Source organism: Schistocerca nitens, chromosome 10, assembly GCF_023898315.1.
Source record: "Schistocerca nitens isolate TAMUIC-IGC-003100 chromosome 10, iqSchNite1.1, whole genome shotgun sequence".
Classification (NCBI taxonomy): Eukaryota; Metazoa; Arthropoda; class Insecta; order Orthoptera; family Acrididae; genus Schistocerca; species Schistocerca nitens.
This window is the reverse complement of record NC_064623.1, coordinates 233,489,233-233,515,826: the sequence shown is the minus strand read 5'-3', so window position 1 is coordinate 233,515,826 and position 26,594 is coordinate 233,489,233. Positions and strand designations below refer to the sequence as shown.

The following is a 26,594-nucleotide window of genomic DNA, read 5'->3' as shown; positions in this document are numbered from 1 at the left end:
GGCCAAGTCGGTACGGGGACAGGGATAGGAAAGGTGCGAATGCACTGCCAACTATGCAAACACCCGGTGTGAGGCGAAGCGAGGCGAGGAAGCTCACATCGCTACCAGTGGCGCCCTCCAGCACGACACTGCCACACCCCGCACAGAGCATACGCCTGGACACCAGGGACGAGATACGCCTTCCGCGAGTGTCGAAGGTTGCACGCGACAAGCGAATGACAGGAGGTGCTACGAGCAGCTGTGCGTTTCACACACGCGACGGCGCGCTCGCCAATTCGGCAATCGTTCTGCTGGGACGTCGGGCGCGCACTCCGCGCCGTCCTCGAGGAACTCGCTGTTGCGGAAGGAGGTGCTTTCGTCAAATGCGGCCGAAAACTAACATTTTGTGTGTTGGGAGAAGAGCCGAATGCGAATTGTGCCGTGCGCCTACAGTATATGTACGCCAACGGCCATACCATGTTAAATACACCGGTTCTCGTCCGATCACCGAAGTTAAGCCACATCGGGCCCGGTTAGTACTTGGATGGGTGACCGCCTGGGACCACCGGGTGCTGTTGGCTCCCCTTCTTTTTTTCTTCCTTTTTATATCGCTACTCCTGCCAGCCCTCTTTCGATACTACCCTTCTGTTGTGACAAAGACGTTTCCTTAAGCATTTTAAACTACTGTAATGGTGCGAAAACAAAAAAAAATAAAATAAAATAAAAATGAACCAATAAAAATGGTACTTTTGGCTCCCCTGCATTTTTTCCTTTTTAAGCCGCCATCCTGCCAGCAGTCGTTTCATACTACCTTTCTGTTATGACAAAGATGCTTTCTTAAGCATTTTAAAGTAATGCAACGGTACGATAATGCGGTAATTAACTCAGTTTGAGGGAGAATGTGCTAACGAAGTTTGCCGGGAAGTCTTTGAAAACGATAAAACAGTACGAATCTGCCCTGAAATGCGTCAGCGCCTATTGTTGTGCTGCACTGTACAGTTCCAAATTTGATTTGTAATCATAAATTTATTCCTTAGTCGCGTCGTCTAGTCCCGCAGACGTTTGTCGTGCTTGCGCCGTCATATGGACCACGACCCGAGCGGCAGCGAGCGGCAGTCGAGCAAAGTCGGGCCAAGTCGGTACGGGGACAGGGATAGGAAAGGTGCGAATGCACTGCCAACTATGCAAACACCCGGTGTGAGGCGAAGCGAGGCGAGGAAGCTCACATCGCTACCAGTGGCGCCCTCCAGCACGACACTGCCACACCCCGCACAGAGCATACGCCTGGACACCAGGGACGAGATACGCCTTCCGCGAGTGTCGAAGGTTGCACGCGACAAGCGAATGACAGGAGGTGCTACGAGCAGCTGTGCGTTTCACACACGCGACGGCGCGCTCGCCAATTCGGCAATCGTTCTGCTGGGACGTCGGGCGCGCACTCCGCGCCGTCCTCGAGGAACTCGCTGTTGCGGAAGGAGGTGCTTTCGTCAAATGCGGCCGAAAACTAACATTTTGTGTGTTGGGAGAAGAGCCGAATGCGAATTGTGCCGTGCGCCTACAGTATATGTACGCCAACGGCCATACCATGTTAAATACACCGGTTCTCGTCCGATCACCGAAGTTAAGCCACATCGGGCCCGGTTAGTACTTGGATGGGTGACCGCCTGGGACCACCGGGTGCTGTTGGCTCCCCTTCTTTTTTTCTTCCTTTTTATATCGCTACTCCTGCCAGCCCTCTTTCGATACTACCCTTCTGTTGTGACAAAGACGTTTCCTTAAGCATTTTAAACTACTGTAATGGTGCGAAAACAAAATAAAATAAAATAAAATAAAAATGAACCAATAAAAATGGTACTTTTGGCTCCCCTGCATTTTTTCCTTTTTAAGCCGCCATCCTGCCAGCAGTCGTTTCATACTACCTTTCTGTTATGACAAAGATGCTTTCTTAAGCATTTTAAAGTAATGCAACGGTACGATAATGCGGTAATTAACTCAGTTTGAGGGAGAATGTGCTAACGAAGTTTGCCGGGAAGTCTTTGAAAACGATAAAACAGTACGAATCTGCCCTGAAATGCGTCAGCGCCTATTGTTGTGCTGCACTGTACAGTTCCAAATTTGATTTGTAATCATAAATTTATTCCTTAGTCGCGTCGTCTAGTCCCGCAGACGTTTGTCGTGCTTGCGCCGTCATATGGACCACGACCCGAGCGGCAGCGAGCGGCAGTCGAGCAAAGTCGGGCCAAGTCGGTACGGGGACAGGGATAGGAAAGGTGCGAATGCACTGCCAACTATGCAAACACCCGGTGTGAGGCGAAGCGAGGCGAGGAAGCTCACATCGCTACCAGTGGCGCCCTCCAGCACGACACTGCCACACCCCGCACAGAGCATACGCCTGGACACCAGGGACGAGATACGCCTTCCGCGAGTGTCGAAGGTTGCACGCGACAAGCGAATGACAGGAGGTGCTACGAGCAGCTGTGCGTTTCACACACGCGACGGCGCGCTCGCCAATTCGGCAATCGTTCTGCTGGGACGTCGGGCGCGCACTCCGCGCCGTCCTCGAGGAACTCGCTGTTGCGGAAGGAGGTGCTTTCGTCAAATGCGGCCGAAAACTAACATTTTGTGTGTTGGGAGAAGAGCCGAATGCGAATTGTGCCGTGCGCCTACAGTATATGTACGCCAACGGCCATACCATGTTAAATACACCGGTTCTCGTCCGATCACCGAAGTTAAGCCACATCGGGCCCGGTTAGTACTTGGATGGGTGACCGCCTGGGACCACCGGGTGCTGTTGGCTCCCCTTCTTTTTTTCTTCCTTTTTATATCGCTACTCCTGCCAGCCCTCTTTCGATACTACCCTTCTGTTGTGACAAAGACGTTTCCTTAAGCATTTTAAACTACTGTAATGGTGCGAAAACAAAAAAAAATAAAATAAAATAAAAATGAACCAATAAAAATGGTACTTTTGGCTCCCCTGCATTTTTTCCTTTTTAAGCCGCCATCCTGCCAGCAGTCGTTTCATACTACCTTTCTGTTATGACAAAGATGCTTTCTTAAGCATTTTAAAGTAATGCAACGGTACGATAATGCGGTAATTAACTCAGTTTGAGGGAGAATGTGCTAACGAAGTTTGCCGGGAAGTCTTTGAAAACGATAAAACAGTACGAATCTGCCCTGAAATGCGTCAGCGCCTATTGTTGTGCTGCACTGTACAGTTCCAAATTTGATTTGTAATCATAAATTTATTCCTTAGTCGCGTCGTCTAGTCCCGCAGACGTTTGTCGTGCTTGCGCCGTCATATGGACCACGACCCGAGCGGCAGCGAGCGGCAGTCGAGCAAAGTCGGGCCAAGTCGGTACGGGGACAGGGATAGGAAAGGTGCGAATGCACTGCCAACTATGCAAACACCCGGTGTGAGGCGAAGCGAGGCGAGGAAGCTCACATCGCTACCAGTGGCGCCCTCCAGCACGACACTGCCACACCCCGCACAGAGCATACGCCTGGACACCAGGGACGAGATACGCCTTCCGCGAGTGTCGAAGGTTGCACGCGACAAGCGAATGACAGGAGGTGCTACGAGCAGCTGTGCGTTTCACACACGCGACGGCGCGCTCGCCAATTCGGCAATCGTTCTGCTGGGACGTCGGGCGCGCACTCCGCGCCGTCCTCGAGGAACTCGCTGTTGCGGAAGGAGGTGCTTTCGTCAAATGCGGCCGAAAACTAACATTTTGTGTGTTGGGAGAAGAGCCGAATGCGAATTGTGCCGTGCGCCTACAGTATATGTACGCCAACGGCCATACCATGTTAAATACACCGGTTCTCGTCCGATCACCGAAGTTAAGCCACATCGGGCCCGGTTAGTACTTGGATGGGTGACCGCCTGGGACCACCGGGTGCTGTTGGCTCCCCTTCTTTTTTTCTTCCTTTTTATATCGCTACTCCTGCCAGCCCTCTTTCGATACTACCCTTCTGTTGTGACAAAGACGTTTCCTTAAGCATTTTAAACTACTGTAATGGTGCGAAAACAAAAAAAAATAAAATAAAATAAAAATGAACCAATAAAAATGGTACTTTTGGCTCCCCTGCATTTTTTCCTTTTTAAGCCGCCATCCTGCCAGCAGTCGTTTCATACTACCTTTCTGTTATGACAAAGATGCTTTCTTAAGCATTTTAAAGTAATGCAACGGTACGATAATGCGGTAATTAACTCAGTTTGAGGGAGAATGTGCTAACGAAGTTTGCCGGGAAGTCTTTGAAAACGATAAAACAGTACGAATCTGCCCTGAAATGCGTCAGCGCCTATTGTTGTGCTGCACTGTACAGTTCCAAATTTGATTTGTAATCATAAATTTATTCCTTAGTCGCGTCGTCTAGTCCCGCAGACGTTTGTCGTGCTTGCGCCGTCATATGGACCACGACCCGAGCGGCAGCGAGCGGCAGTCGAGCAAAGTCGGGCCAAGTCGGTACGGGGACAGGGATAGGAAAGGTGCGAATGCACTGCCAACTATGCAAACACCCGGTGTGAGGCGAAGCGAGGCGAGGAAGCTCACATCGCTACCAGTGGCGCCCTCCAGCACGACACTGCCACACCCCGCACAGAGCATACGCCTGGACACCAGGGACGAGATACGCCTTCCGCGAGTGTCGAAGGTTGCACGCGACAAGCGAATGACAGGAGGTGCTACGAGCAGCTGTGCGTTTCACACACGCGACGGCGCGCTCGCCAATTCGGCAATCGTTCTGCTGGGACGTCGGGCGCGCACTCCGCGCCGTCCTCGAGGAACTCGCTGTTGCGGAAGGAGGTGCTTTCGTCAAATGCGGCCGAAAACTAACATTTTGTGTGTTGGGAGAAGAGCCGAATGCGAATTGTGCCGTGCGCCTACAGTATATGTACGCCAACGGCCATACCATGTTAAATACACCGGTTCTCGTCCGATCACCGAAGTTAAGCCACATCGGGCCCGGTTAGTACTTGGATGGGTGACCGCCTGGGACCACCGGGTGCTGTTGGCTCCCCTTCTTTTTTTCTTCCTTTTTATATCGCTACTCCTGCCAGCCCTCTTTCGATACTACCCTTCTGTTGTGACAAAGACGTTTCCTTAAGCATTTTAAACTACTGTAATGGTGCGAAAACAAAAAAAAATAAAATAAAATAAAAATGAACCAATAAAAATGGTACTTTTGGCTCCCCTGCATTTTTTCCTTTTTAAGCCGCCATCCTGCCAGCAGTCGTTTCATACTACCTTTCTGTTATGACAAAGATGCTTTCTTAAGCATTTTAAAGTAATGCAACGGTACGATAATGCGGTAATTAACTCAGTTTGAGGGAGAATGTGCTAACGAAGTTTGCCGGGAAGTCTTTGAAAACGATAAAACAGTACGAATCTGCCCTGAAATGCGTCAGCGCCTATTGTTGTGCTGCACTGTACAGTTCCAAATTTGATTTGTAATCATAAATTTATTCCTTAGTCGCGTCGTCTAGTCCCGCAGACGTTTGTCGTGCTTGCGCCGTCATATGGACCACGACCCGAGCGGCAGCGAGCGGCAGTCGAGCAAAGTCGGGCCAAGTCGGTACGGGGACAGGGATAGGAAAGGTGCGAATGCACTGCCAACTATGCAAACACCCGGTGTGAGGCGAAGCGAGGCGAGGAAGCTCACATCGCTACCAGTGGCGCCCTCCAGCACGACACTGCCACACCCCGCACAGAGCATACGCCTGGACACCAGGGACGAGATACGCCTTCCGCGAGTGTCGAAGGTTGCACGCGACAAGCGAATGACAGGAGGTGCTACGAGCAGCTGTGCGTTTCACACACGCGACGGCGCGCTCGCCAATTCGGCAATCGTTCTGCTGGGACGTCGGGCGCGCACTCCGCGCCGTCCTCGAGGAACTCGCTGTTGCGGAAGGAGGTGCTTTCGTCAAATGCGGCCGAAAACTAACATTTTGTGTGTTGGGAGAAGAGCCGAATGCGAATTGTGCCGTGCGCCTACAGTATATGTACGCCAACGGCCATACCATGTTAAATACACCGGTTCTCGTCCGATCACCGAAGTTAAGCCACATCGGGCCCGGTTAGTACTTGGATGGGTGACCGCCTGGGACCACCGGGTGCTGTTGGCTCCCCTTCTTTTTTTCTTCCTTTTTATATCGCTACTCCTGCCAGCCCTCTTTCGATACTACCCTTCTGTTGTGACAAAGACGTTTCCTTAAGCATTTTAAACTACTGTAATGGTGCGAAAACAAAAAAAAATAAAATAAAATAAAAATGAACCAATAAAAATGGTACTTTTGGCTCCCCTGCATTTTTTCCTTTTTAAGCCGCCATCCTGCCAGCAGTCGTTTCATACTACCTTTCTGTTATGACAAAGATGCTTTCTTAAGCATTTTAAAGTAATGCAACGGTACGATAATGCGGTAATTAACTCAGTTTGAGGGAGAATGTGCTAACGAAGTTTGCCGGGAAGTCTTTGAAAACGATAAAACAGTACGAATCTGCCCTGAAATGCGTCAGCGCCTATTGTTGTGCTGCACTGTACAGTTCCAAATTTGATTTGTAATCATAAATTTATTCCTTAGTCGCGTCGTCTAGTCCCGCAGACGTTTGTCGTGCTTGCGCCGTCATATGGACCACGACCCGAGCGGCAGTCGAGCAAAGTCGGGCCAAGTCGGTACGGGGACAGGGATAGGAAAGGTGCGAATGCACTGCCAACTATGCAAACACCCGGTGTGAGGCGAAGCGAGGCGAGGAAGCTCACATCGCTACCAGTGGCGCCCTCCAGCACGACACTGCCACACCCCGCACAGAGCATACGCCTGGACACCAGGGACGAGATACGCCTTCCGCGAGTGTCGAAGGTTGCACGCGACAAGCGAATGACAGGAGGTGCTACGAGCAGCTGTGCGTTTCACACACGCGACGGCGCGCTCGCCAATTCGGCAATCGTTCTGCTGGGACGTCGGGCGCGCACTCCGCGCCGTCCTCGAGGAACTCGCTGTTGCGGAAGGAGGTGCTTTCGTCAAATGCGGCCGAAAACTAACATTTTGTGTGTTGGGAGAAGAGCCGAATGCGAATTCTGCCGTGCGCCTACAGTATATGTACGCCAACGGCCATACCATGTTAAATACACCGGTTCTCGTCCGATCACCGAAGTTAAGCCACATCGGGCCCGGTTAGTACTTGGATGGGTGACCGCCTGGGACCACCGGGTGCTGTTGGCTCCCCTTCTTTTTTTCTTCCTTTTTATATCGCTACTCCTGCCAGCCCTCCTTCGATACTACCCTTCTGTTGTGACAAAGACGTTTCCTTAAGCATTTTAAACTACTGTAATGGTGCGAAAACAAAAAAAAATAAAATAAAATAAAAATGAACCAATAAAAATGGTACTTTTGGCTCCCCTGCATTTTTTCCTTTTTAAGCCGCCATCCTGCCAGCAGTCGTTTCATACTACCTTTCTGTTATGACAAAGATGCTTTCTTAAGCATTTTAAAGTAATGCAACGGTACGATAATGCGGTAATTAACTCAGTTTGAGGGAGAATGTGCTAACGAAGTTTGCCGGGAAGTCTTTGAAAACGATAAAACAGTACGAATCTGCCCTGAAATGCGTCAGCGCCTATTGTTGTGCTGCACTGTACAGTTCCAAATTTGATTTGTAATCATAAATTTATTCCTTAGTCGCGTCGTCTAGTCCCGCAGACGTTTGTCGTGCTTGCGCCGTCATATGGACCACGACCCGAGCGGCAGTCGAGCAAAGTCGGGCCAAGTCGGTACGGGGACAGGGATAGGAAAGGTGCGAATGCACTGCCAACTATGCAAACACCCGGTGTGAGGCGAAGCGAGGCGAGGAAGCTCACATCGCTACCAGTGGCGCCCTCCAGCACGACACTGCCACACCCCGCACAGAGCATACGCCTGGACACCAGGGACGAGATACGCCTTCCGCGAGTGTCGAAGGTTGCACGCGACAAGCGAATGACAGGAGGTGCTACGAGCAGCTGTGCGTTTCACACACGCGACGGCGCGCTCGCCAATTCGGCAATCGTTCTGCTGGGACGTCGGGCGCGCACTCCGCGCCGTCCTCGAGGAACTCGCTGTTGCGGAAGGAGGTGCTTTCGTCAAATGCGGCCGAAAACTAACATTTTGTGTGTTGGGAGAAGAGCCGAATGCGAATTGTGCCGTGCGCCTACAGTATATGTACGCCAACGGCCATACCATGTTAAATACACCGGTTCTCGTCCGATCACCGAAGTTAAGCCACATCGGGCCCGGTTAGTACTTGGATGGGTGACCGCCTGGGACCACCGGGTGCTGTTGGCTCCCCTTCTTTTTTTCTTCCTTTTTATATCGCTACTCCTGCCAGCCCTCTTTCGATACTACCCTTCTGTTGTGACAAAGACGTTTCCTTAAGCATTTTAAACTACTGTAATGGTGCGAAAACAAAAAAAAATAAAATAAAATAAAAATGAACCAATAAAAATGGTACTTTTGGCTCCCCTGCATTTTTTCCTTTTTAAGCCGCCATCCTGCCAGCAGTCGTTTCATACTACCTTTCTGTTATGACAAAGATGCTTTCTTAAGCATTTTAAAGTAATGCAACGGTACGATAATGCGGTAATTAACTCAGTTTGAGGGAGAATGTGCTAACGAAGTTTGCCGGGAAGTCTTTGAAAACGATAAAACAGTACGAATCTGCCCTGAAATGCGTCAGCGCCTATTGTTGTGCTGCACTGTACAGTTCCAAATTTGATTTGTAATCATAAATTTATTCCTTAGTCGCGTCGTCTAGTCCCGCAGACGTTTGTCGTGCTTGCGCCGTCATATGGACCACGACCCGAGCGGCAGCGAGCGGCAGTCGAGCAAAGTCGGGCCAAGTCGGTACGGGGACAGGGATAGGAAAGGTGCGAATGCACTGCCAACTATGCAAACACCCGGTGTGAGGCGAAGCGAGGCGAGGAAGCTCACATCGCTACCAGTGGCGCCCTCCAGCACGACACTGCCACACCTCGCACAGAGCATACGCCTGGACACCAGGGACGAGATACGCCTTCCGCGAGTGTCGAAGGTTGCACGCGACAAGCGAATGACAGGAGGTGCTACGAGCAGCTGTGCGTTTCACACACGCGACGGCGCGCTCGCCAATTCGGCAATCGTTCTGCTGGGACGTCGGGCGCGCACTCCGCGCCGTCCTCGAGGAACTCGCTGTTGCGGAAGGAGGTGCTTTCGTCAAATGCGGCCGAAAACTAACATTTTGTGTGTTGGGAGAAGAGCCGAATGCGAATTCTGCCGTGCGCCTACAGTATATGTACGCCAACGGCCATACCATGTTAAATACACCGGTTCTCGTCCGATCACCGAAGTTAAGCCACATCGGGCCCGGTTAGTACTTGGATGGGTGACCGCCTGGGACCACCGGGTGCTGTTGGCTCCCCTTCTTTTTTTCTTCCTTTTTATATCGCTACTCCTGCCAGCCCTCTTTCGATACTACCCTTCTGTTGTGACAAAGACGTTTCCTTAAGCATTTTAAACTACTGTAATGGTGCGAAAACAAAAAAAATAAAATAAAATAAAAATGAACCAATAAAAATGGTACTTTTGGCTCCCCTGCATTTTTTCCTTTTTAAGCCGCCATCCTGCCAGCAGTCGTTTCATACTACCTTTCTGTTATGACAAAGATGCTTTCTTAAGCATTTTAAAGTAATGCAACGGTACGATAATGCGGTAATTAACTCAGTTTGAGGGAGAATGTGCTAACGAAGTTTGCCGGGAAGTCTTTGAAAACGATAAAACAGTACGAATCTGCCCTGAAATGCGTCAGCGCCTATTGTTGTGCTGCACTGTACAGTTCCAAATTTGATTTGTAATCATAAATTTATTCCTTAGTCGCGTCGTCTAGTCCCGCAGACGTTTGTCGTGCTTGCGCCGTCATATGGACCACGACCCGAGCGGCAGCGAGCGGCAGTCGAGCAAAGTCGGGCCAAGTCGGTACGGGGACAGGGATAGGAAAGGTGCGAATGCACTGCCAACTATGCAAACACCCGGTGTGAGGCGAAGCGAGGCGAGGAAGCTCACATCGCTACCAGTGGCGCCCTCCAGCACGACACTGCCACACCCCGCACAGAGCATACGCCTGGACACCAGGGACGAGATACGCCTTCCGCGAGTGTCGAAGGTTGCACGCGACAAGCGAATGACAGGAGGTGCTACGAGCAGCTGTGCGTTTCACACACGCGACGGCGCGCTCGCCAATTCGGCAATCGTTCTGCTGGGACGTCGGGCGCGCACTCCGCGCCGTCCTCGAGGAACTCGCTGTTGCGGAAGGAGGTGCTTTCGTCAAATGCGGCCGAAAACTAACATTTTGTGTGTTGGGAGAAGAGCCGAATGCGAATTGTGCCGTGCGCCTACAGTATATGTACGCCAACGGCCATACCATGTTAAATACACCGGTTCTCGTCCGATCACCGAAGTTAAGCCACATCGGGCCCGGTTAGTACTTGGATGGGTGACCGCCTGGGACCACCGGGTGCTGTTGGCTCCCCTTCTTTTTTTCTTCCTTTTTATATCGCTACTCCTGCCAGCCCTCTTTCGATACTACCCTTCTGTTGTGACAAAGACGTTTCCTTAAGCATTTTAAACTACTGTAATGGTGCGAAAACAAAAAAAAATAAAATAAAATAAAAATGAACCAATAAAAATGGTACTTTTGGCTCCCCTGCATTTTTTCCTTTTTAAGCCGCCATCCTGCCAGCAGTCGTTTCATACTACCTTTCTGTTATGACAAAGATGCTTTCTTAAGCATTTTAAAGTAATGCAACGGTACGATAATGCGGTAATTAACTCAGTTTGAGGGAGAATGTGCTAACGAAGTTTGCCGGGAAGTCTTTGAAAACGATAAAACAGTACGAATCTGCCCTGAAATGCGTCAGCGCCTATTGTTGTGCTGCACTGTACAGTTCCAAATTTGATTTGTAATCATAAATTTATTCCTTAGTCGCGTCGTCTAGTCCCGCAGACGTTTGTCGTGCTTGCGCCGTCATATGGACCACGACCCGAGCGGCAGCGAGCGGCAGTCGAGCAAAGTCGGGCCAAGTCGGTACGGGGACAGGGATAGGAAAGGTGCGAATGCACTGCCAACTATGCAAACACCCGGTGTGAGGCGAAGCGAGGCGAGGAAGCTCACATCGCTACCAGTGGCGCCCTCCAGCACGACACTGCCACACCCCGCACAGAGCATACGCCTGGACACCAGGGACGAGATACGCCTTCCGCGAGTGTCGAAGGTTGCACGCGACAAGCGAATGACAGGAGGTGCTACGAGCAGCTGTGCGTTTCACACACGCGACGGCGCGCTCGCCAATTCGGCAATCGTTCTGCTGGGACGTCGGGCGCGCACTCCGCGCCGTCCTCGAGGAACTCGCTGTTGCGGAAGGAGGTGCTTTCGTCAAATGCGGCCGAAAACTAACATTTTGTGTGTTGGGAGAAGAGCCGAATGCGAATTCTGCCGTGCGCCTACAGTATATGTACGCCAACGGCCATACCATGTTAAATACACCGGTTCTCGTCCGATCACCGAAGTTAAGCCACATCGGGCCCGGTTAGTACTTGGATGGGTGACCGCCTGGGACCACCGGGTGCTGTTGGCTCCCCTTCTTTTTTTCTTCCTTTTTATATCGCTACTCCTGCCAGCCCTCTTTCGATACTACCCTTCTGTTGTGACAAAGACGTTTCCTTAAGCATTTTAAACTACTGTAATGGTGCGAAAACAAAAAAAAATAAAATAAAATAAAAATGAACCAATAAAAATGGTACTTTTGGCTCCCCTGCATTTTTTCCTTTTTAAGCCGCCATCCTGCCAGCAGTCGTTTCATACTACCTTTCTGTTATGACAAAGATGCTTTCTTAAGCATTTTAAAGTAATGCAACGGTACGATAATGCGGTAATTAACTCAGTTTGAGGGAGAATGTGCTAACGAAGTTTGCCGGGAAGTCTTTGAAAACGATAAAACAGTACGAATCTGCCCTGAAATGCGTCAGCGCCTATTGTTGTGCTGCACTGTACAGTTCCAAATTTGATTTGTAATCATAAATTTATTCCTTAGTCGCGTCGTCTAGTCCCGCAGACGTTTGTCGTGCTTGCGCCGTCATATGGACCACGACCCGAGCGGCAGCGAGCGGCAGTCGAGCAAAGTCGGGCCAAGTCGGTACGGGGACAGGGATAGGAAAGGTGCGAATGCACTGCCAACTATGCAAACACCCGGTGTGAGGCGAAGCGAGGCGAGGAAGCTCACATCGCTACCAGTGGCGCCCTCCAGCACGACACTGCCACACCCCGCACAGAGCATACGCCTGGACACCAGGGACGAGATACGCCTTCCGCGAGTGTCGAAGGTTGCACGCGACAAGCGAATGACAGGAGGTGCTACGAGCAGCTGTGCGTTTCACACACGCGACGGCGCGCTCGCCAATTCGGCAATCGTTCTGCTGGGACGTCGGGCGCGCACTCCGCGCCGTCCTCGAGGAACTCGCTGTTGCGGAAGGAGGTGCTTTCGTCAAATGCGGCCGAAAACTAACATTTTGTGTGTTGGGAGAAGAGCCGAATGCGAATTGTGCCGTGCGCCTACAGTATATGTACGCCAACGGCCATACCATGTTAAATACACCGGTTCTCGTCCGATCACCGAAGTTAAGCCACATCGGGCCCGGTTAGTACTTGGATGGGTGACCGCCTGGGACCACCGGGTGCTGTTGGCTCCCCTTCTTTTTTTCTTCCTTTTTATATCGCTACTCCTGCCAGCCCTCTTTCGATACTACCCTTCTGTTGTGACAAAGACGTTTCCTTAAGCATTTTAAACTACTGTAATGGTGCGAAAACAAAAAAAAATAAAATAAAATAAAAATGAACCAATAAAAATGGTACTTTTGGCTCCCCTGCATTTTTTCCTTTTTAAGCCGCCATCCTGCCAGCAGTCGTTTCATACTACCTTTCTGTTATGACAAAGATGCTTTCTTAAGCATTTTAAAGTAATGCAACGGTACGATAATGCGGTAATTAACTCAGTTTGAGGGAGAATGTGCTAACGAAGTTTGCCGGGAAGTCTTTGAAAACGATAAAACAGTACGAATCTGCCCTGAAATGCGTCAGCGCCTATTGTTGTGCTGCACTGTACAGTTCCAAATTTGATTTGTAATCATAAATTTATTCCTTAGTCGCGTCGTCTAGTCCCGCAGACGTTTGTCGTGCTTGCGCCGTCATATGGACCACGACCCGAGCGGCAGTCGAGCAAAGTCGGGCCAAGTCGGTACGGGGACAGGGATAGGAAAGGTGCGAATGCACTGCCAACTATGCAAACACCCGGTGTGAGGCGAAGCGAGGCGAGGAAGCTCACATCGCTACCAGTGGCGCCCTCCAGCACGACACTGCCACACCCCGCACAGAGCATACGCCTGGACACCAGGGACGAGATACGCCTTCCGCGAGTGTCGAAGGTTGCACGCGACAAGCGAATGACAGGAGGTGCTACGAGCAGCTGTGCGTTTCACACACGCGACGGCGCGCTCGCCAATTCGGCAATCGTTCTGCTGGGACGTCGGGCGCGCACTCCGCGCCGTCCTCGAGGAACTCGCTGTTGCGGAAGGAGGTGCTTTCGTCAAATGCGGCCGAAAACTAACATTTTGTGTGTTGGGAGAAGAGCCGAATGCGAATTCTGCCGTGCGCCTACAGTATATGTACGCCAACGGCCATACCATGTTAAATACACCGGTTCTCGTCCGATCACCGAAGTTAAGCCACATCGGGCCCGGTTAGTACTTGGATGGGTGACCGCCTGGGACCACCGGGTGCTGTTGGCTCCCCTTCTTTTTTTCTTCCTTTTTATATCGCTACTCCTGCCAGCCCTCTTTCGATACTACCCTTCTGTTGTGACAAAGACGTTTCCTTAAGCATTTTAAACTACTGTAATGGTGCGAAAACAAAAAAAAATAAAATAAAATAAAAATGAACCAATAAAAATGGTACTTTTGGCTCCCCTGCATTTTTTCCTTTTTAAGCCGCCATCCTGCCAGCAGTCGTTTCATACTACCTTTCTGTTATGACAAAGATGCTTTCTTAAGCATTTTAAAGTAATGCAACGGTACGATAATGCGGTAATTAACTCAGTTTGAGGGAGAATGTGCTAACGAAGTTTGCCGGGAAGTCTTTGAAAACGATAAAACAGTACGAATCTGCCCTGAAATGCGTCAGCGCCTATTGTTGTGCTGCACTGTACAGTTCCAAATTTGATTTGTAATCATAAATTTATTCCTTAGTCGCGTCGTCTAGTCCCGCAGACGTTTGTCGTGCTTGCGCCGTCATATGGACCACGACCCGAGCGGCAGCGAGCGGCAGTCGAGCAAAGTCGGGCCAAGTCGGTACGGGGACAGGGATAGGAAAGGTGCGAATGCACTGCCAACTATGCAAACACCCGGTGTGAGGCGAAGCGAGGCGAGGAAGCTCACATCGCTACCAGTGGCGCCCTCCAGCACGACACTGCCACACCCCGCACAGAGCATACGCCTGGACACCAGGGACGAGATACGCCTTCCGCGAGTGTCGAAGGTTGCACGCGACAAGCGAATGACAGGAGGTGCTACGAGCAGCTGTGCGTTTCACACACGCGACGGCGCGCTCGCCAATTCGGCAATCGTTCTGCTGGGACGTCGGGCGCGCACTCCGCGCCGTCCTCGAGGAACTCGCTGTTGCGGAAGGAGGTGCTTTCGTCAAATGCGGCCGAAAACTAACATTTTGTGTGTTGGGAGAAGAGCCGAATGCGAATTGTGCCGTGCGCCTACAGTATATGTACGCCAACGGCCATACCATGTTAAATACACCGGTTCTCGTCCGATCACCGAAGTTAAGCCACATCGGGCCCGGTTAGTACTTGGATGGGTGACCGCCTGGGACCACCGGGTGCTGTTGGCTCCCCTTCTTTTTTTCTTCCTTTTTATATCGCTACTCCTGCCAGCCCTCTTTCGATACTACCCTTCTGTTGTGACAAAGACGTTTCCTTAAGCATTTTAAACTACTGTAATGGTGCGAAAACAAAAAAAAATAAAATAAAATAAAAATGAACCAATAAAAATGGTACTTTTGGCTCCCCTGCATTTTTTCCTTTTTAAGCCGCCATCCTGCCAGCAGTCGTTTCATACTACCTTTCTGTTATGACAAAGATGCTTTCTTAAGCATTTTAAAGTAATGCAACGGTACGATAATGCGGTAATTAACTCAGTTTGAGGGAGAATGTGCTAACGAAGTTTGCCGGGAAGTCTTTGAAAACGATAAAACAGTACGAATCTGCCCTGAAATGCGTCAGCGCCTATTGTTGTGCTGCACTGTACAGTTCCAAATTTGATTTGTAATCATAAATTTATTCCTTAGTCGCGTCGTCTAGTCCCGCAGACGTTTGTCGTGCTTGCGCCGTCATATGGACCACGACCCGAGCGGCAGCGAGCGGCAGTCGAGCAAAGTCGGGCCAAGTCGGTACGGGGACAGGGATAGGAAAGGTGCGAATGCACTGCCAACTATGCAAACACCCGGTGTGAGGCGAAGCGAGGCGAGGAAGCTCACATCGCTACCAGTGGCGCCCTCCAGCACGACACTGCCACACCCCGCACAGAGCATACGCCTGGACACCAGGGACGAGATACGCCTTCCGCGAGTGTCGAAGGTTGCACGCGACAAGCGAATGACAGGAGGTGCTACGAGCAGCTGTGCGTTTCACACACGCGACGGCGCGCTCGCCAATTCGGCAATCGTTCTGCTGGGACGTCGGGCGCGCACTCCGCGCCGTCCTCGAGGAACTCGCTGTTGCGGAAGGAGGTGCTTTCGTCAAATGCGGCCGAAAACTAACATTTTGTGTGTTGGGAGAAGAGCCGAATGCGAATTGTGCCGTGCGCCTACAGTATATGTACGCCAACGGCCATACCATGTTAAATACACCGGTTCTCGTCCGATCACCGAAGTTAAGCCACATCGGGCCCGGTTAGTACTTGGATGGGTGACCGCCTGGGACCACCGGGTGCTGTTGGCTCCCCTTCTTTTTTTCTTCCTTTTTATATCGCTACTCCTGCCAGCCCTCTTTCGATACTACCCTTCTGTTGTGACAAAGACGTTTCCTTAAGCATTTTAAACTACTGTAATGGTGCGAAAACAAAAAAAAATAAAATAAAATAAAAATGAACCAATAAAAATGGTACTTTTGGCTCCCCTGCATTTTTTCCTTTTTAAGCCGCCATCCTGCCAGCAGTCGTTTCATACTACCTTTCTGTTATGACAAAGATGCTTTCTTAAGCATTTTAAAGTAATGCAACGGTACGATAATGCGGTAATTAACTCAGTTTGAGGGAGAATGTGCTAACGAAGTTTGCCGGGAAGTCTTTGAAAACGATAAAACAGTACGAATCTGCCCTGAAATGCGTCAGCGCCTATTGTTGTGCTGCACTGTACAGTTCCAAATTTGATTTGTAATCATAAATTTATTCCTTAGTCGCGTCGTCTAGTCCCGCAGACGTTTGTCGTGCTTGCGCCGTCATATGGACCACGACCCGAGCGGCAGCGAGCGGCAGTCGAGCAAAGTCGGGCCAAGTCGGTACGGGGACAGGGATAGGAAAGGTGCGAATGCACTGCCAACTATGCAAACACCCGGTGTGAGGCGAAGCGAGGCGAGGAAGCTCACATCGCTACCAGTGGCGCCCTCCAGCACGACACTGCCACACCCCGCACAGAGCATACGCCTGGACACCAGGGACGAGATACGCCTTCCGCGAGTGTCGAAGGTTGCACGCGACAAGCGAATGACAGGAGGTGCTACGAGCAGCTGTGCGTTTCACACACGCGACGGCGCGCTCGCCAATTCGGCAATCGTTCTGCTGGGACGTCGGGCGCGCACTCCGCGCCGTCCTCGAGGAACTCGCTGTTGCGGAAGGAGGTGCTTTCGTCAAATGCGGCCGAAAACTAACATTTTGTGTGTTGGGAGAAGAGCCGAATGCGAATTCTGCCGTGCGCCTACAGTATATGTACGCCAACGGCCATACCATGTTAAATACACCGGTTCTCGTCCGATCACCGAAGTTAAGCCACATCGGGCCCGGTTAGTACTTGGATGGGTGACCGCCTGGGACCACCGGGTGCTGTTGGCTCCCCTTCTTTTTTTCTTCCTTTTTATATCGCTACTCCTGCCAGCCCTCTTTCGATACTACCCTTCTGTTGTGACAAAGACGTTTCCTTAAGCATTTTAAACTACTGTAATGGTGCGAAAACAAAAAAAAATAAAATAAAATAAAAATGAACCAATAAAAATGGTACTTTTGGCTCCCCTGCATTTTTTCCTTTTTAAGCCGCCATCCTGCCAGCAGTCGTTTCATACTACCTTTCTGTTATGACAAAGATGCTTTCTTAAGCATTTTAAAGTAATGCAACGGTACGATAATGCGGTAATTAACTCAGTTTGAGGGAGAATGTGCTAACGAAGTTTGCCGGGAAGTCTTTGAAAACGATAAAACAGTACGAATCTGCCCTGAAATGCGTCAGCGCCTATTGTTGTGCTGCACTGTACAGTTCCAAATTTGATTTGTAATCATAAATTTATTCCTTAGTCGCGTCGTCTAGTCCCGCAGACGTTTGTCGTGCTTGCGCCGTCATATGGACCACGACCCGAGCGGCAGCGAGCGGCAGTCGAGCAAAGTCGGGCCAAGTCGGTACGGGGACAGGGATAGGAAAGGTGCGAATGCACTGCCAACTATGCAAACACCCGGTGTGAGGCGAAGCGAGGCGAGGAAGCTCACATCGCTACCAGTGGCGCCCTCCAGCACGACACTGCCACACCCCGCACAGAGCATACGCCTGGACACCAGGGACGAGATACGCCTTCCGCGAGTGTCGAAGGTTGCACGCGACAAGCGAATGACAGGAGGTGCTACGAGCAGCTGTGCGTTTCACACACGCGACGGCGCGCTCGCCAATTCGGCAATCGTTCTGCTGGGACGTCGGGCGCGCACTCCGCGCCGTCCTCGAGGAACTCGCTGTTGCGGAAGGAGGTGCTTTCGTCAAATGCGGCCGAAAACTAACATTTTGTGTGTTGGGAGAAGAGCCGAATGCGAATTCTGCCGTGCGCCTACAGTATATGTACGCCAACGGCCATACCATGTTAAATACACCGGTTCTCGTCCGATCACCGAAGTTAAGCCACATCGGGCCCGGTTAGTACTTGGATGGGTGACCGCCTGGGACCACCGGGTGCTGTTGGCTCCCCTTCTTTTTTTCTTCCTTTTTATATCGCTACTCCTGCCAGCCCTCTTTCGATACTACCCTTCTGTTGTGACAAAGACGTTTCCTTAAGCATTTTAAACTACTGTAATGGTGCGAAAACAAAAAAAAATAAAATAAAATAAAAATGAACCAATAAAAATGGTACTTTTGGCTCCCCTGCATTTTTTCCTTTTTAAGCCGCCATCCTGCCAGCAGTCGTTTCATACTACCTTTCTGTTATGACAAAGATGCTTTCTTAAGCATTTTAAAGTAATGCAACGGTACGATAATGCGGTAATTAACTCAGTTTGAGGGAGAATGTGCTAACGAAGTTTGCCGGGAAGTCTTTGAAAACGATAAAACAGTACGAATCTGCCCTGAAATGCGTCAGCGCCTATTGTTGTGCTGCACTGTACAGTTCCAAATTTGATTTGTAATCATAAATTTATTCCTTAGTCGCGTCGTCTAGTCCCGCAGACGTTTGTCGTGCTTGCGCCGTCATATGGACCACGACCCGAGCGGCAGCGAGCGGCAGTCGAGCAAAGTCGGGCCAAGTCGGTACGGGGACAGGGATAGGAAAGGTGCGAATGCACTGCCAACTATGCAAACACCCGGTGTGAGGCGAAGCGAGGCGAGGAAGCTCACATCGCTACCAGTGGCGCCCTCCAGCACGACACTGCCACACCCCGCACAGAGCATACGCCTGGACACCAGGGACGAGATACGCCTTCCGCGAGTGTCGAAGGTTGCACGCGACAAGCGAATGACAGGAGGTGCTACGAGCAGCTGTGCGTTTCACACACGCGACGGCGCGCTCGCCAATTCGGCAATCGTTCTGCTGGGACGTCGGGCGCGCACTCCGCGCCGTCCTCGAGGAACTCGCTGTTGCGGAAGGAGGTGCTTTCGTCAAATGCGGCCGAAAACTAACATTTTGTGTGTTGGGAGAAGAGCCGAATGCGAATTGTGCCGTGCGCCTACAGTATATGTACGCCAACGGCCATACCATGTTAAATACACCGGTTCTCGTCCGATCACCGAAGTTAAGCCACATCGGGCCCGGTTAGTACTTGGATGGGTGACCGCCTGGGACCACCGGGTGCTGTTGGCTCCCCTTCTTTTTTTCTTCCTTTTTATATCGCTACTCCTGCCAGCCCTCTTTCGATACTACCCTTCTGTTGTGACAAAGACGTTTCCTTAAGCATTTTAAACTACTGTAATGGTGCGAAAACAAAAAAAAATAAAATAAAATAAAAATGAACCAATAAAAATGGTACTTTTGGCTCCCCTGCATTTTTTCCTTTTTAAGCCGCCATCCTGCCAGCAGTCGTTTCATACTACCTTTCTGTTATGACAAAGATGCTTTCTTAAGCATTTTAAAGTAATGCAACGGTACGATAATGCGGTAATTAACTCAGTTTGAGGGAGAATGTGCTAACGAAGTTTGCCGGGAAGTCTTTGAAAACGATAAAACAGTACGAATCTGCCCTGAAATGCGTCAGCGCCTATTGTTGTGCTGCACTGTACAGTTCCAAATTTGATTTGTAATCATAAATTTATTCCTTAGTCGCGTCGTCTAGTCCCGCAGACGTTTGTCGTGCTTGCGCCGTCATATGGACCACGACCCGAGCGGCAGCGAGCGGCAGTCGAGCAAAGTCGGGCCAAGTCGGTACGGGGACAGGGATAGGAAAGGTGCGAATGCACTGCCAACTATGCAAACACCCGGTGTGAGGCGAAGCGAGGCGAGGAAGCTCACATCGCTACCAGTGGCGCCCTCCAGCACGACACTGCCACACCCCGCACAGAGCATACGCCTGGACACCAGGGACGAGATACGCCTTCCGCGAGTGTCGAAGGTTGCACGCGACAAGCGAATGACAGGAGGTGCTACGAGCAGCTGTGCGTTTCACACACGCGACGGCGCGCTCGCCAATTCGGCAATCGTTCTGCTGGGACGTCGGGCGCGCACTCCGCGCCGTCCTCGAGGAACTCGCTGTTGCGGAAGGAGGTGCTTTCGTCAAATGCGGCCGAAAACTAACATTTTGTGTGTTGGGAGAAGAGCCGAATGCGAATTGTGCCGTGCGCCTACAGTATATGTACGCCAACGGCCATACCATGTTAAATACACCGGTTCTCGTCCGATCACCGAAGTTAAGCCACATCGGGCCCGGTTAGTACTTGGATGGGTGACCGCCTGGGACCACCGGGTGCTGTTGGCTCCCCTTCTTTTTTTCTTCCTTTTTATATCGCTACTCCTGCCAGCCCTCTTTCGATACTACCCTTCTGTTGTGACAAAGACGTTTCCTTAAGCATTTTAAACTACTGTAATGGTGCGAAAACAAAAAAAAATAAAATAAAATAAAAATGAACCAATAAAAATGGTACTTTTGGCTCCCCTGCATTTTTTCCTTTTTAAGCCGCCATCCTGCCAGCAGTCGTTTCATACTACCTTTCTGTTATGACAAAGATGCTTTCTTAAGCATTTTAAAGTAATGCAACGGTACGATAATGCGGTAATTAACTCAGTTTGAGGGAGAATGTGCTAACGAAGTTTGCCGGGAAGTCTTTGAAAACGATAAAACAGTACGAATCTGCCCTGAAATGCGTCAGCGCCTATTGTTGTGCTGCACTGTACAGTTCCAAATTTGATTTGTAATCATAAATTTATTCCTTAGTCGCGTCGTCTAGTCCCGCAGACGTTTGTCGTGCTTGCGCCGTCATATGGACCACGACCCGAGCGGCAGCGAGCGGCAGTCGAGCAAAGTCGGGCCAAGTCGGTACGGGGACAGGGATAGGAAAGGTGCGAATGCACTGCCAACTATGCAAACACCCGGTGTGAGGCGAAGCGAGGCGAGGAAGCTCACATCGCTACCAGTGGCGCCCTCCAGCACGACACTGCCACACCCCGCACAGAGCATACGCCTGGACACCAGGGACGAGATACGCCTTCCGCGAGTGTCGAAGGTTGCACGCGACAAGCGAATGACAGGAGGTGCTACGAGCAGCTGTGCGTTTCACACACGCGACGGCGCGCTCGCCAATTCGGCAATCGTTCTGCTGGGACGTCGGGCGCGCACTCCGCGCCGTCCTCGAGGAACTCGCTGTTGCGGAAGGAGGTGCTTTCGTCAAATGCGGCCGAAAACTAACATTTTGTGTGTTGGGAGAAGAGCCGAATGCGAATTCTGCCGTGCGCCTACAGTATATGTACGCCAACGGCCATACCATGTTAAATACACCGGTTCTCGTCCGATCACCGAAGTTAAGCCACATCGGGCCCGGTTAGTACTTGGATGGGTGACCGCCTGGGACCACCGGGTGCTGTTGGCTCCCCTTCTTTTTTTCTTCCTTTTTATATCGCTACTCCTGCCAGCCCTCTTTCGATACTACCCTTCTGTTGTGACAAAGACGTTTCCTTAAGCATTTTAAACTACTGTAATGGTGCGAAAACAAAAAAAAATAAAATAAAATAAAAATGAACCAATAAAAATGGTACTTTTGGCTCCCCTGCATTTTTTCCTTTTTAAGCCGCCATCCTGCCAGCAGTCGTTTCATACTACCTTTCTGTTATGACAAAGATGCTTTCTTAAGCATTTTAAAGTAATGCAACGGTACGATAATGCGGTAATTAACTCAGTTTGAGGGAGAATGTGCTAACGAAGTTTGCCGGGAAGTCTTTGAAAACGATAAAACAGTACGAATCTGCCCTGAAATGCGTCAGCGCCTATTGTTGTGCTGCACTGTACAGTTCCAAATTTGATTTGTAATCATAAATTTATTCCTTAGTCGCGTCGTCTAGTCCCGCAGACGTTTGTCGTGCTTGCGCCGTCATATGGACCACGACCCGAGCGGCAGCGAGCGGCAGTCGAGCAAAGTCGGGCCAAGTCGGTACGGGGACAGGGATAGGAAAGGTGCGAATGCACTGCCAACTATGCAAACACCCGGTGTGAGGCGAAGCGAGGCGAGGAAGCTCACATCGCTACCAGTGGCGCCCTCCAGCACGACACTGCCACACCCCGCACAGAGCATACGCCTGGACACCAGGGACGAGATACGCCTTCCGCGAGTGTCGAAGGTTGCACGCGACAAGCGAATGACAGGAGGTGCTACGAGCAGCTGTGCGTTTCACACACGCGACGGCGCGCTCGCCAATTCGGCAATCGTTCTGCTGGGACGTCGGGCGCGCACTCCGCGCCGTCCTCGAGGAACTCGCTGTTGCGGAAGGAGGTGCTTTCGTCAAATGCGGCCGAAAACTAACATTTTGTGTGTTGGGAGAAGAGCCGAATGCGAATTGTGCCGTGCGCCTACAGTATATGTACGCCAACGGCCATACCATGTTAAATACACCGGTTCTCGTCCGATCACCGAAGTTAAGCCACATCGGGCCCGGTTAGTACTTGGATGGGTGACCGCCTGGGACCACCGGGTGCTGTTGGCTCCCCTTCTTTTTTTCTTCCTTTTTATATCGCTACTCCTGCCAGCCCTCTTTCGATACTACCCTTCTGTTGTGACAAAGACGTTTCCTTAAGCATTTTAAACTACTGTAATGGTGCGAAAACAAAAAAAAATAAAATAAAATAAAAATGAACCAATAAAAATGGTACTTTTGGCTCCCCTGCATTTTTTCCTTTTTAAGCCGCCATCCTGCCAGCAGTCGTTTCATACTACCTTTCTGTTATGACAAAGATGCTTTCTTAAGCATTTTAAAGTAATGCAACGGTACGATAATGCGGTAATTAACTCAGTTTGAGGGAGAATGTGCTAACGAAGTTTGCCGGGAAGTCTTTGAAAACGATAAAACAGTACGAATCTGCCCTGAAATGCGTCAGCGCCTATTGTTGTGCTGCACTGTACAGTTCCAAATTTGATTTGTAATCATAAATTTATTCCTTAGTCGCGTCGTCTAGTCCCGCAGACGTTTGTCGTGCTTGCGCCGTCATATGGACCACGACCCGAGCGGCAGCGAGCGGCAGTCGAGCAAAGTCGGGCCAAGTCGGTACGGGGACAGGGATAGGAAAGGTGCGAATGCACTGCCAACTATGCAAACACCCGGTGTGAGGCGAAGCGAGGCGAGGAAGCTCACATCGCTACCAGTGGCGCCCTCCAGCACGACACTGCCACACCCCGCACAGAGCATACGCCTGGACACCAGGGACGAGATACGCCTTCCGCGAGTGTCGAAGGTTGCACGCGACAAGCGAATGACAGGAGGTGCTACGAGCAGCTGTGCGTTTCACACACGCGACGGCGCGCTCGCCAATTCGGCAATCGTTCTGCTGGGACGTCGGGCGCGCACTCCGCGCCGTCCTCGAGGAACTCGCTGTTGCGGAAGGAGGTGCTTTCGTCAAATGCGGCCGAAAACTAACATTTTGTGTGTTGGGAGAAGAGCCGAATGCGAATTCTGCCGTGCGCCTACAGTATATGTACGCCAACGGCCATACCATGTTAAATACACCGGTTCTCGTCCGATCACCGAAGTTAAGCCACATCGGGCCCGGTTAGTACTTGGATGGGTGACCGCCTGGGACCACCGGGTGCTGTTGGCTCCCCTTCTTTTTTTCTTCCTTTTTATATCGCTACTCCTGCCAGCCCTCTTTCGATACTACCCTTCTGTTGTGACAAAGACGTTTCCTTAAGCATTTTAAACTACTGTAATGGTGCGAAAACAAAAAAAAATAAAATAAAATAAAAATGAACCAATAAAAATGGTACTTTTGGCTCCCCTGCATTTTTTCCTTTTTAAGCCGCCATCCTGCCAGCAGTCGTTTCATACTACCTTTCTGTTATGACAAAGATGCTTTCTTAAGCATTTTAAAGTAATGCAACGGTACGATAATGCGGTAATTAACTCAGTTTGAGGGAGAATGTGCTAACGAAGTTTGCCGGGAAGTCTTTGAAAACGATAAAACAGTACGAATCTGCCCTGAAATGCGTCAGCGCCTATTGTTGTGCTGCACTGTACAGTTCCAAATTTGATTTGTAATCATAAATTTATTCCTTAGTCGCGTCGTCTAGTCCCGCAGACGTTTGTCGTGCTTGCGCCGTCATATGGACCACGACCCGAGCGGCAGCGAGCGGCAGTCGAGCAAAGTCGGGCCAAGTCGGTACGGGGACAGGGATAGGAAAGGTGCGAATGCACTGCCAACTATGCAAACACCCGGTGTGAGGCGAAGCGAGGCGAGGAAGCTCACATCGCTACCAGTGGCGCCCTCCAGCACGACACTGCCACACCCCGCACAGAGCATACGCCTGGACACCAGGGACGAGATACGCCTTCCGCGAGTGTCGAAGGTTGCACGCGACAAGCGAATGACAGGAGGTGCTACGAGCAGCTGTGCGTTTCACACACGCGACGGCGCGCTCGCCAATTCGGCAATCGTTCTGCTGGGACGTCGGGCGCGCACTCCGCGCCGTCCTCGAGGAACTCGCTGTTGCGGAAGGAGGTGCTTTCGTCAAATGCGGCCGAAAACTAACATTTTGTGTGTTGGGAGAAGAGCCGAATGCGAATTGTGCCGTGCGCCTACAGTATATGTACGCCAACGGCCATACCATGTTAAATACACCGGTTCTCGTCCGATCACCGAAGTTAAGCCACATCGGGCCCGGTTAGTACTTGGATGGGTGACCGCCTGGGACCACCGGGTGCTGTTGGCTCCCCTTCTTTTTTTCTTCCTTTTTATATCGCTACTCCTGCCAGCCCTCTTTCGATACTACCCTTCTGTTGTGACAAAGACGTTTCCTTAAGCATTTTAAACTACTGTAATGGTGCGAAAACAAAAAAAAATAAAATAAAATAAAAATGAACCAATAAAAATGGTACTTTTGGCTCCCCTGCATTTTTTCCTTTTTAAGCCGCCATCCTGCCAGCAGTCGTTTCATACTACCTTTCTGTTATGACAAAGATGCTTTCTTAAGCATTTTAAAGTAATGCAACGGTACGATAATGCGGTAATTAACTCAGTTTGAGGGAGAATGTGCTAACGAAGTTTGCCGGGAAGTCTTTGAAAACGATAAAACAGTACGAATCTGCCCTGAAATGCGTCAGCGCCTATTGTTGTGCTGCACTGTACAGTTCCAAATTTGATTTGTAATCATAAATTTATTCCTTAGTCGCGTCGTCTAGTCCCGCAGACGTTTGTCGTGCTTGCGCCGTCATATGGACCACGACCCGAGCGGCAGCGAGCGGCAGTCGAGCAAAGTCGGGCCAAGTCGGTACGGGGACAGGGATAGGAAAGGTGCGAATGCACTGCCAACTATGCAAACACCCGGTGTGAGGCGAAGCGAGGCGAGGAAGCTCACATCGCTACCAGTGGCGCCCTCCAGCACGACACTGCCACACCCCGCACAGAGCATACGCCTGGACACCAGGGACGAGATACGCCTTCCGCGAGTGTCGAAGGTTGCACGCGACAAGCGAATGACAGGAGGTGCTACGAGCAGCTGTGCGTTTCACACACGCGACGGCGCGCTCGCCAATTCGGCAATCGTTCTGCTGGGACGTCGGGCGCGCACTCCGCGCCGTCCTCGAGGAACTCGCTGTTGCGGAAGGAGGTGCTTTCGTCAAATGCGGCCGAAAACTAACATTTTGTGTGTTGGGAGAAGAGCCGAATGCGAATTCTGCCGTGCGCCTACAGTATATGTACGCCAACGGCCATACCATGTTAAATACACCGGTTCTCGTCCGATCACCGAAGTTAAGCCACATCGGGCCCGGTTAGTACTTGGATGGGTGACCGCCTGGGACCACCGGGTGCTGTTGGCTCCCCTTCTTTTTTTCTTCCTTTTTATATCGCTACTCCTGCCAGCCCTCTTTCGATACTACCCTTCTGTTGTGACAAAGACGTTTCCTTAAGCATTTTAAACTACTGTAATGGTGCGAAAACAAAAAAAAATAAAATAAAATAAAAATGAACCAATAAAAATGGTACTTTTGGCTCCCCTGCATTTTTTCCTTTTTAAGCCGCCATCCTGCCAGCAGTCGTTTCATACTACCTTTCTGTTATGACAAAGATGCTTTCTTAAGCATTTTAAAGTAATGCAACGGTACGATAATGCGGTAATTAACTCAGTTTGAGGGAGAATGTGCTAACGAAGTTTGCCGGGAAGTCTTTGAAAACGATAAAACAGTACGAATCTGCCCTGAAATGCGTCAGCGCCTATTGTTGTGCTGCACTGTACAGTTCCAAATTTGATTTGTAATCATAAATTTATTCCTTAGTCGCGTCGTCTAGTCCCGCAGACGTTTGTCGTGCTTGCGCCGTCATATGGACCACGACCCGAGCGGCAGCGAGCGGCAGTCGAGCAAAGTCGGGCCAAGTCGGTACGGGGACAGGGATAGGAAAG

The 26,594-nt window shown here is 50.7% G+C and overlaps 24 non-coding genes across 24 annotated transcripts; all 24 read left to right on the top strand.

Annotated features, from left to right (window-relative positions):
- Window positions 1–441: 441 nt before the first annotated feature.
- On the top strand, window positions 442–560 carry LOC126211064 (5S ribosomal RNA). The gene has a single exon (XR_007540876.1). It is a non-coding gene; the product is annotated as a 5S ribosomal RNA (ribosomal RNA).
- Window positions 561–1,549: 989 nt separating this feature from the next.
- LOC126211062 (5S ribosomal RNA) lies at window positions 1,550–1,668 on the top strand. The gene has a single exon (XR_007540874.1). It is a non-coding gene; the product is annotated as a 5S ribosomal RNA (ribosomal RNA).
- A 989-nt stretch (window positions 1,669–2,657) lies between these two features.
- LOC126211061 (5S ribosomal RNA) lies at window positions 2,658–2,776 on the top strand. The gene has a single exon (XR_007540873.1). It is a non-coding gene; the product is annotated as a 5S ribosomal RNA (ribosomal RNA).
- Window positions 2,777–3,765: 989 nt separating this feature from the next.
- Window positions 3,766–3,884, top strand: LOC126211060 (5S ribosomal RNA). Its single transcript, XR_007540872.1, has one exon. It is a non-coding gene; the product is annotated as a 5S ribosomal RNA (ribosomal RNA).
- Window positions 3,885–4,873: 989 nt separating this feature from the next.
- Window positions 4,874–4,992, top strand: LOC126211059 (5S ribosomal RNA). Its single transcript, XR_007540871.1, has one exon. It is a non-coding gene; the product is annotated as a 5S ribosomal RNA (ribosomal RNA).
- Window positions 4,993–5,981: 989 nt separating this feature from the next.
- LOC126211058 (5S ribosomal RNA) lies at window positions 5,982–6,100 on the top strand. The gene has a single exon (XR_007540870.1). It is a non-coding gene; the product is annotated as a 5S ribosomal RNA (ribosomal RNA).
- Window positions 6,101–7,079: 979 nt separating this feature from the next.
- On the top strand, window positions 7,080–7,198 carry LOC126211057 (5S ribosomal RNA). Its single transcript, XR_007540869.1, has one exon. It is a non-coding gene; the product is annotated as a 5S ribosomal RNA (ribosomal RNA).
- Window positions 7,199–8,177: 979 nt separating this feature from the next.
- LOC126211056 (5S ribosomal RNA) lies at window positions 8,178–8,296 on the top strand. The gene has a single exon (XR_007540868.1). It is a non-coding gene; the product is annotated as a 5S ribosomal RNA (ribosomal RNA).
- A 989-nt stretch (window positions 8,297–9,285) lies between these two features.
- Window positions 9,286–9,404, top strand: LOC126211054 (5S ribosomal RNA). The gene has a single exon (XR_007540867.1). It is a non-coding gene; the product is annotated as a 5S ribosomal RNA (ribosomal RNA).
- A 988-nt stretch (window positions 9,405–10,392) lies between these two features.
- LOC126211053 (5S ribosomal RNA) lies at window positions 10,393–10,511 on the top strand. The gene has a single exon (XR_007540866.1). It is a non-coding gene; the product is annotated as a 5S ribosomal RNA (ribosomal RNA).
- A 989-nt stretch (window positions 10,512–11,500) lies between these two features.
- On the top strand, window positions 11,501–11,619 carry LOC126211050 (5S ribosomal RNA). The gene has a single exon (XR_007540865.1). It is a non-coding gene; the product is annotated as a 5S ribosomal RNA (ribosomal RNA).
- A 989-nt stretch (window positions 11,620–12,608) lies between these two features.
- On the top strand, window positions 12,609–12,727 carry LOC126211037 (5S ribosomal RNA). Its single transcript, XR_007540863.1, has one exon. It is a non-coding gene; the product is annotated as a 5S ribosomal RNA (ribosomal RNA).
- A 979-nt stretch (window positions 12,728–13,706) lies between these two features.
- LOC126211025 (5S ribosomal RNA) lies at window positions 13,707–13,825 on the top strand. The gene has a single exon (XR_007540862.1). It is a non-coding gene; the product is annotated as a 5S ribosomal RNA (ribosomal RNA).
- A 989-nt stretch (window positions 13,826–14,814) lies between these two features.
- Window positions 14,815–14,933, top strand: LOC126211013 (5S ribosomal RNA). The gene has a single exon (XR_007540861.1). It is a non-coding gene; the product is annotated as a 5S ribosomal RNA (ribosomal RNA).
- A 989-nt stretch (window positions 14,934–15,922) lies between these two features.
- On the top strand, window positions 15,923–16,041 carry LOC126211001 (5S ribosomal RNA). The gene has a single exon (XR_007540859.1). It is a non-coding gene; the product is annotated as a 5S ribosomal RNA (ribosomal RNA).
- A 989-nt stretch (window positions 16,042–17,030) lies between these two features.
- On the top strand, window positions 17,031–17,149 carry LOC126210988 (5S ribosomal RNA). The gene has a single exon (XR_007540858.1). It is a non-coding gene; the product is annotated as a 5S ribosomal RNA (ribosomal RNA).
- Window positions 17,150–18,138: 989 nt separating this feature from the next.
- Window positions 18,139–18,257, top strand: LOC126210976 (5S ribosomal RNA). Its single transcript, XR_007540857.1, has one exon. It is a non-coding gene; the product is annotated as a 5S ribosomal RNA (ribosomal RNA).
- A 989-nt stretch (window positions 18,258–19,246) lies between these two features.
- On the top strand, window positions 19,247–19,365 carry LOC126210964 (5S ribosomal RNA). Its single transcript, XR_007540856.1, has one exon. It is a non-coding gene; the product is annotated as a 5S ribosomal RNA (ribosomal RNA).
- Window positions 19,366–20,354: 989 nt separating this feature from the next.
- Window positions 20,355–20,473, top strand: LOC126210952 (5S ribosomal RNA). The gene has a single exon (XR_007540855.1). It is a non-coding gene; the product is annotated as a 5S ribosomal RNA (ribosomal RNA).
- Window positions 20,474–21,462: 989 nt separating this feature from the next.
- Window positions 21,463–21,581, top strand: LOC126210940 (5S ribosomal RNA). Its single transcript, XR_007540854.1, has one exon. It is a non-coding gene; the product is annotated as a 5S ribosomal RNA (ribosomal RNA).
- A 989-nt stretch (window positions 21,582–22,570) lies between these two features.
- On the top strand, window positions 22,571–22,689 carry LOC126210928 (5S ribosomal RNA). The gene has a single exon (XR_007540853.1). It is a non-coding gene; the product is annotated as a 5S ribosomal RNA (ribosomal RNA).
- A 989-nt stretch (window positions 22,690–23,678) lies between these two features.
- LOC126210915 (5S ribosomal RNA) lies at window positions 23,679–23,797 on the top strand. Its single transcript, XR_007540851.1, has one exon. It is a non-coding gene; the product is annotated as a 5S ribosomal RNA (ribosomal RNA).
- Window positions 23,798–24,786: 989 nt separating this feature from the next.
- Window positions 24,787–24,905, top strand: LOC126210902 (5S ribosomal RNA). The gene has a single exon (XR_007540850.1). It is a non-coding gene; the product is annotated as a 5S ribosomal RNA (ribosomal RNA).
- A 989-nt stretch (window positions 24,906–25,894) lies between these two features.
- On the top strand, window positions 25,895–26,013 carry LOC126210815 (5S ribosomal RNA). The gene has a single exon (XR_007540787.1). It is a non-coding gene; the product is annotated as a 5S ribosomal RNA (ribosomal RNA).
- Window positions 26,014–26,594: the final 581 nt, after the last annotated feature.